This window comes from Elephantulus edwardii, unplaced genomic scaffold (genome assembly GCF_000299155.1).
Source record: "Elephantulus edwardii isolate Elephantulus edwardi_28Jun2011 unplaced genomic scaffold, EleEdw1.0 scaffold00063, whole genome shotgun sequence".
Taxonomy (NCBI): domain Eukaryota; kingdom Metazoa; phylum Chordata; class Mammalia; order Macroscelidea; family Macroscelididae; genus Elephantulus; species Elephantulus edwardii.
The window spans coordinates 15,086,173-15,098,416 of NW_006399813.1; the positions used below are offsets into that span (position 1 = coordinate 15,086,173).

Here is a 12,244-nt window from a genome sequence, read left to right on the forward strand (position 1 = left end):
GTCCTTGGAGAAGGGCATCATGCTTGGGAGGGTGGAGGGACAGCTCAGGAGGGGAAGGCCCTCTATGAGGTGGATTGATTCACTGACTGGGATAATTGGGATGGGAGTGTCAGAGACAGTGCGATTGGCACAGGGCATGGTGCAAAGAGGGACCAGTCGTTTGAGAGGATGTCATGCTTGGGAGGGTGGAGGGACAGCGCAAGAGAGGAAGACCCTCAATGAGATGGATTGATTCAGTGACTGGGGTTAAGGGGGTATGTGTATCAGAGATAATAAAAATGGTACCAGATAGAGCAGGGTATAGGGCTGTTGTACATAGGGTTGCTATGAGTCACAAGTGACTCGACGGCACATAACAACAACAACATCATGATACAAGATCAATATACAAGGACCAGTGGGATTTCTCTACAGCAACAAAAATGGAGAGCAAACTAGGAAAGCAATACCATTTACAATAACCAACACCAAGAAGAAATACTAGGCGCTAAACGTAACTAGAGACACTAAAGACCTTTATTTTTTTTTTTTTTTACTGGAAAATAATTTTTTATTGTGACCCCTCCATCTAGTCCTGACATTAGGCACCTTCTTCTTTTGCAATGAGGTCTTTCTTAAGTGGTCCCATGAAGGCCTTCTTCTCCTCCATTGTCTGGAAGTGGCCATGGCCGAACTTGGAGGTGGTGTCGATGAACTTGAGATCAATCTTCTCCAGAGCCCGGCGTTTGGTCTGCACCAGCAAGGACTTGCGAAGAGTCAGCACTCGCTTCTTGGTCCCCACCACACAGCCTTTCAGCATAACAAAGTCGTTGGTCACTTCACCACAGTGGACAAAGCCACCCAGAGGATTGATGCTCTTGTCTGAGAGATCATAGTCAGTGGAGGCATTGTTTTTGATCAGCTTGCCGTCCTTGATAACGTAGCCTTGGCCAATCTTGTAGATTTTCTTGTTGATCTCCGTGCGGTGATGGTAGCCCTTCTGCCCAGCACGGGCCACGGAGAAGGCCACGGGGGCAGGATGCCAGGCCCCAATACAGGCGACCTTGCGCAACCCTCTGTGGGTCTTGCGGGGTAGCTTCTTGGTGTGCCAGCGGCTGGTGACCCCCTTTGTAACCTTTTCCCTTGGTCACTCCAATGACATCAATCATCTCGTCCTGGCCGAACACCTGGCTCACTGGCACCTGCTGCTCCAGCTTCTCGCGAGCCCAGTCCAGCTTCTCAGCCACTGTGCCCCCATTCACCTGGATCTCCATCAGGTGAGCCTTCTTCTTGCGCAAAGGAAGCAGGCGCATCTGGGTGTGGGCGATGACACGGATGACCTGGCAGTACTTCTTCATGCTGCTGAAGTCCTTTTCTAACAGCTTCTTGCCATCTTCATCCTGCCATTTCTTGCAGTACTTGGTAAAAGCCTTCTTCTTAGACTTGTGCCAGTTCTTGTAGAAGCGCCGTTTGCATTCATCACTGATGTGTTCTGCAAAGACAGTCTTGAAGGTGCGGAGGCCGCGAGGGGTTTCCACGTAACCCACGATGCCCACAATCACCATGGGAGGCGTCTCCACCATCGTCACCGCCTCCACCACTTCCTTCTTGTTCACCTTGGACCCCAGCCTGTCCACCTCCCGCACGATGTGGGTCATGCCGGCCTTGTAGCCCAGGAAGGCCGTGAGGTGCACGGGCTTGGTGGCGTCATCCTTGGGGAAGCTCTTCACCTTCCCGCGGTGCCGGCTGCTGCGTTTTCAAGGCAGGAAGCCCAGGGACCCATGCCTGGGGGCTGAGAACTTCCTGTGTGACATCCTGACGTCGGTTTCCGCCGGTAGAGAGACTAAAGAACTTTATAAGCAAAACTACGAAACATTACTATAAGAAACAATAAGAGACCTAACTAAATGGGAAAATATTTCCTGTTTTTGGATAGGAAGACTCAACATAGTGAAAACAACAGTTCTACCAAAAGCAATCTTCATGTTTAACGCAATCCCAATACAGATACTAAATTCATTCTTGAAGAAGAAAAGACAATTAGCGGGTTTATTTGGAAAATAAAAAAGACATTTTGAATAATCAAGTCTCTTCTGGAAAATAAAAATGAAGTGGGAGGCATAGTACTCTCTAATCTCAAAATATACTACACATTTGTAATAATCAAAACAACATGGTACAATGACAGACACATAGACAAATGGAATAGAATCAAAGATACAGATATCAACCCATAGTCTGACATTCAATTGGTATTTAACAAGGAATCAAAATCTATGAGATGGAGAAACAACAACTTTGTCAACAACTGTACATATGCTTACAGAAAACTGAAACAGGATCCACATCTGACCCCATACACAAAAATCAACTTAAGATGGATCAGAGACCTAGGAGTAACACCCCAAACCATAAAGATCATAAAGGGGCAAAATGGGATGAAAATGAGATACCCTGTTGTTGGGTACCATTGAGTTAGAACTGACCTATATAGCTGGCCTTCTAGTGAGTTTTCAGAGACAAGAAATTGCACTTGAGGAGGTTACCCATTCTCCAGCAGGTGGATTCGAACCTTTGGGATGGGAGTATAATTTACCACTAGGCCACCAGAACTCCCTTTTAAAATCTCTAGCCTATAGTATAAATAAGTCTGCAAATATAGTGAGAGATGTATAACCAAAAGAGGATAAAAATCAATGAATAAAAATTCCTGAAAAACAGACTCATAATGGAACATTTACCAGGAGAAAGAGAGCTGGGTGAGGCAGGGCAGGCTAGCTCATACAGACTGGCCTTTTGGCCAAGTGTAGGGGGTATTTCATTGTTTCTGCAGCATCCATTCCTCCTCAGCATAACCCTGATCACATTCAAGTGGAGTCAACTACCCTCTACACAGTCACAGCTTCAGGGGACACTGACTCCATCCCAGATTAAGAGATAGGGAGAGCTGAGCACATCAGCAAATGCAATCTCTCTAGTGAATCTTACAGGACTAGTATCCAATCTAGAACACTCAATCAGGTTTTAAACATTAGTTGTTATTGTTTTTCTAGCAGCAGTACTATTTCATAGTAAAGAAAAACAAAATCCAAATGCCCAACAATAACTACGAACATTTGGTATGCATAAATAAAAATTGTTGAGATTTAAACAAAGCTGCATATGAGCTCTGGTGGCCTAGTCTATGAAGGTTGGGCAGCTACCCTAAGTGATACCTCTTTTTTGGTTCTAATCCATCAGTGGCTCCAAGGAATAAAGGTGGGTACTCTCTTCCAGTGTAATAATTTACAGCCTCTGGAAAGCCACTGGAGGGTCAGCTATGATTCCGTTTCAACTCCACAGCAACACCTTAGAATTTGGGAGTTACTAGGTATAAACTCAATCCAAATCACAGTCATCTAATAGATTTCAACTCACAATAACCCAGTAGGAGAGATCTTAAGTATTTTAGTGTTCTTCTGAATAATTATTGATCTTTCCCCATGCAGGATAAAAAAGAGTGAAGAAAAACAAACATGCACAAAAACAATTAGTGTGAAGGATACCTCAGCTTCCATGATTCTGTGACCCAAAGAAACAAATGATGCCTGGCACCTCTGCTGACAACCCTGAGATGATCACAATAGACGGTTCTGTGGGCAGAGAGAAAAATGAGGAAGAAAAATGCAAAAGGATAATAATAAAGAACAAGCATACTGGTTAATAGAGGTGGGTGGGCTCCTGAGACTATGGCCTTGGTTATCCTTGAAGCCTGGAACTGAACTCACTCTCATGGTTCAACTTATAGCCAAACAATAGTCATGCTTATAATGTGAACAATAACCCCAGAGAAATATGCACTCCTTAGAATAAATAACTGTAAAAGATCACAGGGCAGGACTTGCCCAAGGGTAAAGTTCAGAGGGCAGGAAAGGATAGAAAAGAGATGAATGGAAACAGTAAATACAAGGAGGAAATAGAATAATGCTATTTATGTTGTGGGTTGTACAAACAATATCAAGAAGGAAAATATATATGAATTATTTACTGGAGTGAGATGGTACTTCATTGTGGTTTTGGTTTGCATTTCTCTTATTGCCAGTGATTTGGAGCATTTCTTCATGTGTCTGTTTGCCATTTGAATATCTTCCTCTGTGAGAATTCTTTCCATGACTCTTGCCCATTTTGTAATTGGGTTATTGGCCTTTTTCTTGTGGAGTTCCAGAAGTATTCTGTAAACTTTTGTTATAAGCCTCTTGTCTGAGATGGTATTACCAAATGTTTGTTCCAGTCTGTAGGTTTTCTTTTCACCCTGATGGGAAAAGTTTTTGATGCACACATGGATTTAATCTTTAGAATGACCCATACATAAATTTTATCCTCTTCATATTGTACATTTCTGGTTGGATAAATATTGTATAAAACCATTATTGTAGAATGAGTATAAAGATCCAAGAGGGGTGGGAGAGGCTGAAAGCAGAGTGAAGAGGATGTGCAGGGGGAGGGGCGATTAATCATGGGGTTGTGCAATTTGAAGGGCATGGGGTGAGGGAAACTGAAAGAATTTGATCTTAGAAACAATGTATTCAAATTTTGTAAATAAACTAGTAGGAAATTTTTTAAAAAGTAAAAATGTATATGAATTATTTAATGAAAAACCAATTTATTCTGCAAACTCACTTAAATTGCTGTGGAAAGTTGTTGTTATTGTTTTTAAAGTGACACTAAATAAAGTGGCCTGATAATATTGTGCTCTACAATATTAGCTGCTCTAGCTTGGATTCCATGCTTAGAGAAATGATTTTCTGTCTCTGTTCCATTGTGTCAGTGACTGGATTGAACACACTATCTCTTACTTGAACATGATCCGCGAGAGGAGTCAGCCTTAGGTTAATCCAATGTTGAGTGTAACAGAGCAGGAAAATGAATTCTTTAGTAACACCTTAGAGATGCTGAGTCTCATGCCTGCCCTGTGTCACCCATGCTTCCTCATTGGTTCTCCTTAGCCATTAAGTTGCTTCCAACTCATGAAACTTCTTTCTTGGGTTTCTGAGATTATAAATCTTTGCAGGAGGAGACTTCTCACAGAGCAGCTAGTGGATTTGAACTACTAATCTTTTGATTAGCAGCAAAACAAATAATAAACGATGTTATCAAGACTCTTAAGATCCTTCCATTCACTCTTAGGTTCTTGTGCACTATACCAGCCAGTTCTCCCAACACTCTGGCAAATCCCTCTCTCCTCTTTGCTGAGTTCCTCACACGTTCTGAATTCTACATGTGGCTGTTCTGCAAGGTTCCCTGGTCTTATCTCCACTCTTCCCCTCTGGGAGAGGTCACATTCTGTCATGACTTCCATGTTCACTTCACTATCTAGTTACCAGGAGTTCACGCCTCCTTACAGCATTTCCTCCCTCTGACAGCCCAGCTCAATTACTTCCAACAAACACAATGGCAATGTGAATAAATGACACATTGATGTCATTCCTCATTAGAATCAACTGCTGCTCATTTCCTCACTTGAGAATCCAAACCAGAACCTACCACTATTGAATTGATGATTCTAGCTCAGCAACCCGGTAGGGCAGAGCAGAACCATACTCAGTGCTTCCAAGGCTGAAAAAAAAATCTTCGTGGAAGCAGACCATATTGTTCTCCCATGGAGCAGTGGGTGAGTTAGAGCCACTATTTCCTTAGCATCCAAGTGCTTTGCCTCAGCACCACCAGGGCTCCCACTGCAGAAATAGCTGCTTAAAGTGTATGTGAGGTAGCCGGAGAGTGTCTTGTAGAATGAAAGAGAAGAAAGTTTATCCAGAACCCTGACAGCATTGTGGGGAGACTTGGAAGCTGCTCCCAGGCTCTCTTGGGGGCCATGCACACACCTGCTTGTCTCCCCATCACAGATCAGCTCCCTCTGCTTCTCAGTTCATGAACAGGAACATGCCAGCAACAACGCAGCAACAGCACCGCTCACAGCCTCCCAGAGAAAGACGAGAAGCACTATCGCAGTTCCAGTCCCTACTTAAGGAAGAGTTCTGACTGACCTCTAGACAAGGTGTGCATTAACTCCACAACTTCCACAATAACCCTGGAAGGACAGACATTGTGAGGGTGAGCACTTCCCAGGAAAACTTCTTCTTCAGGTCCATTCCAAGAAACAAGTGGCCTGGAAGTTGCCAAAAACATTGGGGTCCAGTACAAACCTGGCTCAAGCCCACCCTGTGTATGAGAAGGCAGCTCTAGTGGAACCCTGGAGGTATAATGCAATATGTGCCGGGTTGTTAACTGAAAGACCAGCTCAAATCCACCAGCTGCTCTGTGAAGAAGGATAGGGCAGTTTTTTCCCCATCAACATTTTAGCCTTGGAAACCTGATGGAGGTTGGCCATGATTTACAAGCAACACAGTCAATGGCAGAGTTTTCTTTATTTGTGAGGCAGACAATTGAAAACTTTACCCAAGGAAGGTCAGAGACCTTTGAACCATTTTTAACACTTCCGGCTCTTATTATCCACCTACTTCCTCAATTGCTTCATCTTTCAAAATACTTCATAATTGTTCCTTTCCTTATTCGAGTTCCCTAATTTCAGTCTTCATTGCCTTTTTCTTAAGTTCTATAATGATCTCATTGGTTTGCCAGCTTCTCTGTGTCTGTTGCTTCTGTACGGCCTTTCCTAAGGGGCATTCTCCAACCACATGACCAGGCTGTCATTTTGCCTACCACCAGCTGAGGCTCAAAGGTTTAAACCCACCAACATAACCCCATTATCATAACCCTAACAACTGGTTCCGGAAAAGACTTTGAGCTAGAGCTTGGCAGCAAGTACATTCTTCAGGTTTTAGTCACTTGGCTCAGGGGAGGGACTTGAGGCTGGGTGATCTTCCAAAGTGAACCTCAGGGCTCCAGCCCGTAAAGAAAGGACATCGAGGGAGACTCCAGCCATCTGTGGGGCTGCCACCAGCACCTTGATAGTCAAGAATAACTAGGAGCAGGATGGTTTACTGAAGCACAAGTTTCTGAAAGCCAATTAGATAAAAGACAATTTCTGAATCAAATTAAAAAATATATGTACTTTCATCAAGGGTTTTTTTAAAAAATATTCTTTCATATCCTTAATGCTTTTGCCAAACTGGTCATTTGGCAGATTGACTTAGAGCTGACGGAGGGAGTGGCTTTAAAATGGCATCTCATAAAGAAAGAGTGAAATACTGACACATGCAAAGCCCTGAACTCTGCATTCCACCTGACGGAAGCTCACCAACACCTGCTGACAGGTGCAAGCCGTTCCTCTTAGAGAAGTCAGGTGTGGTCACATTTCTGTTGCCTGTAACTTTCAGTCTCTTTCAGGTGCCCCTGAGTGGTGTCAACCATTACCAGACTTAACTGCTAAACAAAGAGATCAGAGGGGTGAGTCTATCCAGAGGGTCCTCTGAAGGAAGTCCTGGTGGTCTGTTGCAAAATAAGCCTCTGAAAGCCTTTAAGAGCACTGTTCTCCAGCACAGGCAGGCAGCCATGAGTCAGCATTTCCTCAACAGCAACTGGGTTTCTTTTGTCAGCAATTGAAATCATCTTAACTGACCCTGTGACGTAGCTTCCTGAGTATTCCCAAGTTCTGACCTTTGAGTGGGGAGCTCTGGTCACACGGTCCATAGGGAGCTGCACTGCTAATCCAAAGGCCGCGTCTCTCTCTCTCTGTCTCTCTCTCAATTCAAATGTACCAGTGGCTCCAAGGGAGAAAGATGGGTGATCTCATCCCATGCGATTTAAAGCCTTGGAAACCCACTGGAAGGTCAGTTAGGAGCTGGTGCCAACTTGATGGTAATGGGTTTCTCTGAGAGATCTTTGAGTATGTGATTATCAGTTCCTGGAGGACGTGACACTTAATATTAAGAAAGGAAGATCCTCAACAGATGGGTTGGCCCAGTGACTGTAACAATGGACTCGAGTGAAGAATGTGAGAATGGCATATGATCACGCACTGTTTTGTTGTATATGGGGTCCATATAAGTCGAAACTGACTCAGTGGCAGCTAACTATAACCACCACCACAGTGCTTGGCTCCAACCCAGTTGTCTCCCCAGGGACCCTTCAGGCCTCTCCGTCCCTCCATTGCTCTCCTCTGCTCCTTCCTGCAGCCTCTTCCTGTCTCTGAGGCTTCCTCAGGCACCTACAGGTCTATGGTCCTACCTTTCTCTGAAATACAGTCCAACCTTTTCAATCACAGGATCACAGGCTTGCTTACTTACTTTGAAAGACTGGTAGAAGCTGAAGCAGCTTCTGGGCGCCTCATTTTCCTTCCCTTCTGTGCCATTTCTGTGCACCTGCTCTGATTTCTCTATGTAGACTGTCAGCCTCTTGGCCACAAAGTGTGTTCCTTTGTAAGACTGGCTTGGAGTCCTTGGGTGATGGGAGCAAATAATTCATTCCACTGGCAACACATAAGTTACAAGTTTGAATCCTGATGAACGACTTCTGAAAAATCAGCCATTGGAAGTCCTGTGGAGTCACACATGGGGTCACTGTAAGTCAGAGTCAACTCAGGGGCAGCTGGTTCAATGCTGACTTACATGTTTCATAGTGAGTATCTTTCTAGCTTTTGCTTTACCAACTTATTCACTCATTTTCTCCATGGCTCCAATCCACATGTCCTAGAAAGTATCTGGTTGGACCAACTATTCTTTCGATATCAGATCATGCTGGGCCCCTGATTGGTCAGATACTGGCCAAGTGTTTGACCCTGATCCAGACCTCAGGGACAGGTGAGGAGTTGCGTAGCCACCAGAGAACTGCCCCTTCAGTATGGGTAAGGGAGGAGGTAGAAAATCTAGAAATTGGACATAGCTGGACCAGTCAGCCATTCAGGATGTCAGTCACACTTGACTTGTGCTATTGAGCTATTTAAATATTGTTGATTTTCTAACTTTTCATATGTCTGTTTCTTATTGCAAACATCCTTGACAACAGAGATTCTAGTTCCTTTATCTATAATAAAATAATAACAGTGATAGCTGTTAACTCTTGGTTGGCTCCTGACTCACAACAACCCAACATTCAATGGGAGCCAAATTCTTTCCCGATCTGAACCATCTTTAAAGTCGGCTGCAGATTAGACCAAAAGTGATCCACAGAGTTTCCCCTGGCTGAGCTTTTGGAAGCAGTTCACCAGGACTTTCTTCTGAGGTTAAACAGCCACTTTTAATGAGTGTGTCAGTGTCTTCATTGTTTGCACCACCCAGCGATACAAGTTCTTGTGCACTTAGCTATGGAACCATGAAGAGTTTTAACTACTTAGAAAAAAATACTTCAGTGCGCTATCCTCCCCACTTTACAGATAAGGAAATTGAGGCCCAGGTCATGCAGCCAGCAAGAAGTTGTAGTTTGAATGCAACCACTCTGATACCAGAATCTGTGCCCTTAGCCGTCTGCACCTTCTCCAGCAGGTGCTCAGTGCAAGCTGATTGTTTTTGTGGCTATTAAGCTCAAAAGGAAAAATACCTACTCTCTTTGCTGGCTTATTTCTCCCTGGCCTATTTGTTCCATAAAGACTTATTTTTTGGCTGAAAGCTCCATTTTCACAGTTAGCAAACTAATGCCAGAGAAATATCAACAGAGCAAAAGACAATCCATTTTCAAATCAAAACTCCCTCTGGGCTGGCGGCCAGCTCATCAGGCAGATGCCCCTCCTCCCTCGTGTTTTCCTGGCTCACTATGCAGAAATTGGCCCAAGAGCCCCATGCGGGGTGGCTTCTGCGGGCGTGAGCAATTGCTCGACAGACATGCAGGCTTGTGTGGCAGCCAGGAAATCATTTCAGCTGCTTCCACCTTCCTTTCATGCCAAGTCCAGGGAGCAGGGGAGGGGCACCTTAGCCTGGATTTCCTGAACTGTGCGGTGCAGAGGACTCCTAAACTGGCTATTCCCACCTCAGCAGTTAAACCATTAACCCTTTGACCTACTCAGTCCCCAGTAACACTCCTCTACTAGTGGCAGCTGAGTCTTCCCCCAGCTCTCTGCCTGGCTAGTGGAGAACCAGGCTATTTAAGGACCACATGAAGGCTTTCAGCCTTCTCCTGAGAAAGGGGCAAAGTGCCCCATTTGGAGATGGAGAAATGAAAGCCAAAGATGTTTGGAGCTGTGCAGGTCATGGTGATTGTCAATGGGAGCATTCTATTCCTTCTACTACCAATGTCTCTTCCAGCTGTAAGCTCTTTCTCCTTCTCTTGGCCCCATTTCCCATAACCTCCATCCACCCCATAGGCCAAGCTTTCTATGAATTACCAGGCTCCCATTACACCACTCTCACTATAGTTAAAAGTCCTGGGAACCTTCTGATTTGACCCCAAAGGAACTTGGGAAATAGGAAGAATGGATTGGCAAAGGGGACAGCAGAGAAAGCAGGAATTCAAATGATCTTACCTAATGGTGAAAGGGAAGCCTTGGGCCCAGGGACTCACATGCTGGGTGCTGTTTACCTATGCAGTAGTCACCCTGCCAACAAGGTGTGAATGCAAGGAGTCTGTAAGGAAGTCTTCCTATTGAAAGGGAAGGGAGGAAAGGAGCCAAGGGATGGGAAGTGAGAGTCACCAACTCCTTGCCTCTTTGTTCCCCTCGTATCCTGACCAGTCTGTCCACTAGCTCCTTTGCTGTTCCTCCAGAACAGATCAAGCATCTCTGGACAAGTACCTAATAGCAAAGGAGGTCAGATTTGAAAGAGACTTTAGAACTCGCCCAACACTAGTTTCTATAGTTGAGGCGCATAATTGTGTCTTGAAGCCCAGCTAATGAAGGTCAAAAATGAGACTCATGGTCAGTGCCCTTGAACTACGTCGGGCTGCCTCAATTTCCTCTAGAAAGCCCTCCACAGAGAATGTACCACCTAGTGCCCCATCAAGATTCTGGGACACTTCTTCAGGCCAGCCCCACCAGTCCTGGATTTGTCCCAACACAGATTCTAGTTCACATGGGTATCATCCTTCATTGTTGTGGATGATGCTCCCAAGGGCTATTCCGTGTGGGCCTGTGGCCAGTGAGGCACCGCCAGCATCACGGCTCCTAGCCACACACAGCACTCTGTGGCCAGTTTGCAAAGTCAGACTCCACTTGCTGCCTAGAATGGATGCATGCCCGGCCCACAGAGCCACTTCCCACACAAACCCAGCCAAAATGAGTTTTGCTGAGTCCTACTTTCAAAATGACTTCTGCTGCACCCTGCCTTCCCAATGTAGACACCTTTGTTTCTGCTGTTCAACTTTGGGAGTTTTTCTGCATCTTCTTCCCTATTTCCTGCATTCCCATCCAGTGGCTGTGTAGCCATTCTGTTTGACCCCTTAGGGAAGACAACAGAAAAATCTCCACTTCTGCCTCAATCTCTCACCAAAATCAGTAGGCCACTGTTTTAAAATCCCAACAAATCTCCAGGTGACAGAAGTTCTGGAATCTTCCAGGCACTGAAACTTTTGTTATTCAAAACTGTTTTTTCTCAGCCTGTAAGAGAGCAGTGGTTCTGGATAGGGGCGGGGGGGGGTGGGTAGGGGTAGGCCCGAGAGCTGGCATTCAAGCTATCTTAGAAAACATCAGAATGAGTGTCCCAGGAAAAAGCTATTAATAGGCCTCCTTCCTCGGTGTGCTCAGCTTTCTGGGGCCGGAGCTGTGTGAGAATGAGTCAGCACATGGAAAGGCCAGTGGTGAACCTAGAGAAGCAGAAGAGTTCTCCGGGCAGGGGAAGTGGGGGCTGTGAGATGGCACTTTCCAATAAAGTCCCCAGCTGCCCTGTCCTCGAGCAGTCCTGTGAGTGTGACTGCTGAGTTGGGGCACTGGCAGTGCTGTAAGTTCCAATTCTGAAACCAGAATCATGTACATCCCCAAAGTCCTTCTTTCTCCTTCTGCTCCCTTTCTTGTCATTGTCCAAGCCTGGCTGAGAGGAGGGCCACCTCCTGCAATGTGGAGGGCTGTCAGAGGGGCCTGCTCCCCTCTTCCCATGTTTGTATCTATTTGCTGACTCTCTGTAGGACTCCTGCTGGAGGTTAAACACATACTTTTGAACCCCAGTAAGATTATGATGGAAAGGTTTACACATAGCATGTCAACCTCACAGATGAAGAATCAAAGCCGAGGGATTAGCTATTTGCTCTAGAAGCCACAGCCTATGTCACTTATCAGTGTTTAACATCTGCCAGGGCTTGTCTACAGTTTCTTGAAGGTCATGAAAGATTCACCTTTTACAAAAGAGAAACTGAGGTGCAGAGGGGTCTAGGGAAGCCAGTCAGGGAGGGGCAGCACATTACTTGA

At 45.2% G+C, this 12,244-nt stretch overlaps 1 pseudogene; it reads right to left on the minus strand.

Annotated features, from left to right (window-relative positions):
- Positions 1 to 580: 580 nt before the first annotated feature.
- On the minus strand, positions 581 to 1,793 carry LOC102856859 (annotated as a pseudogene).
- Positions 1,794 to 12,244: the final 10,451 nt, after the last annotated feature.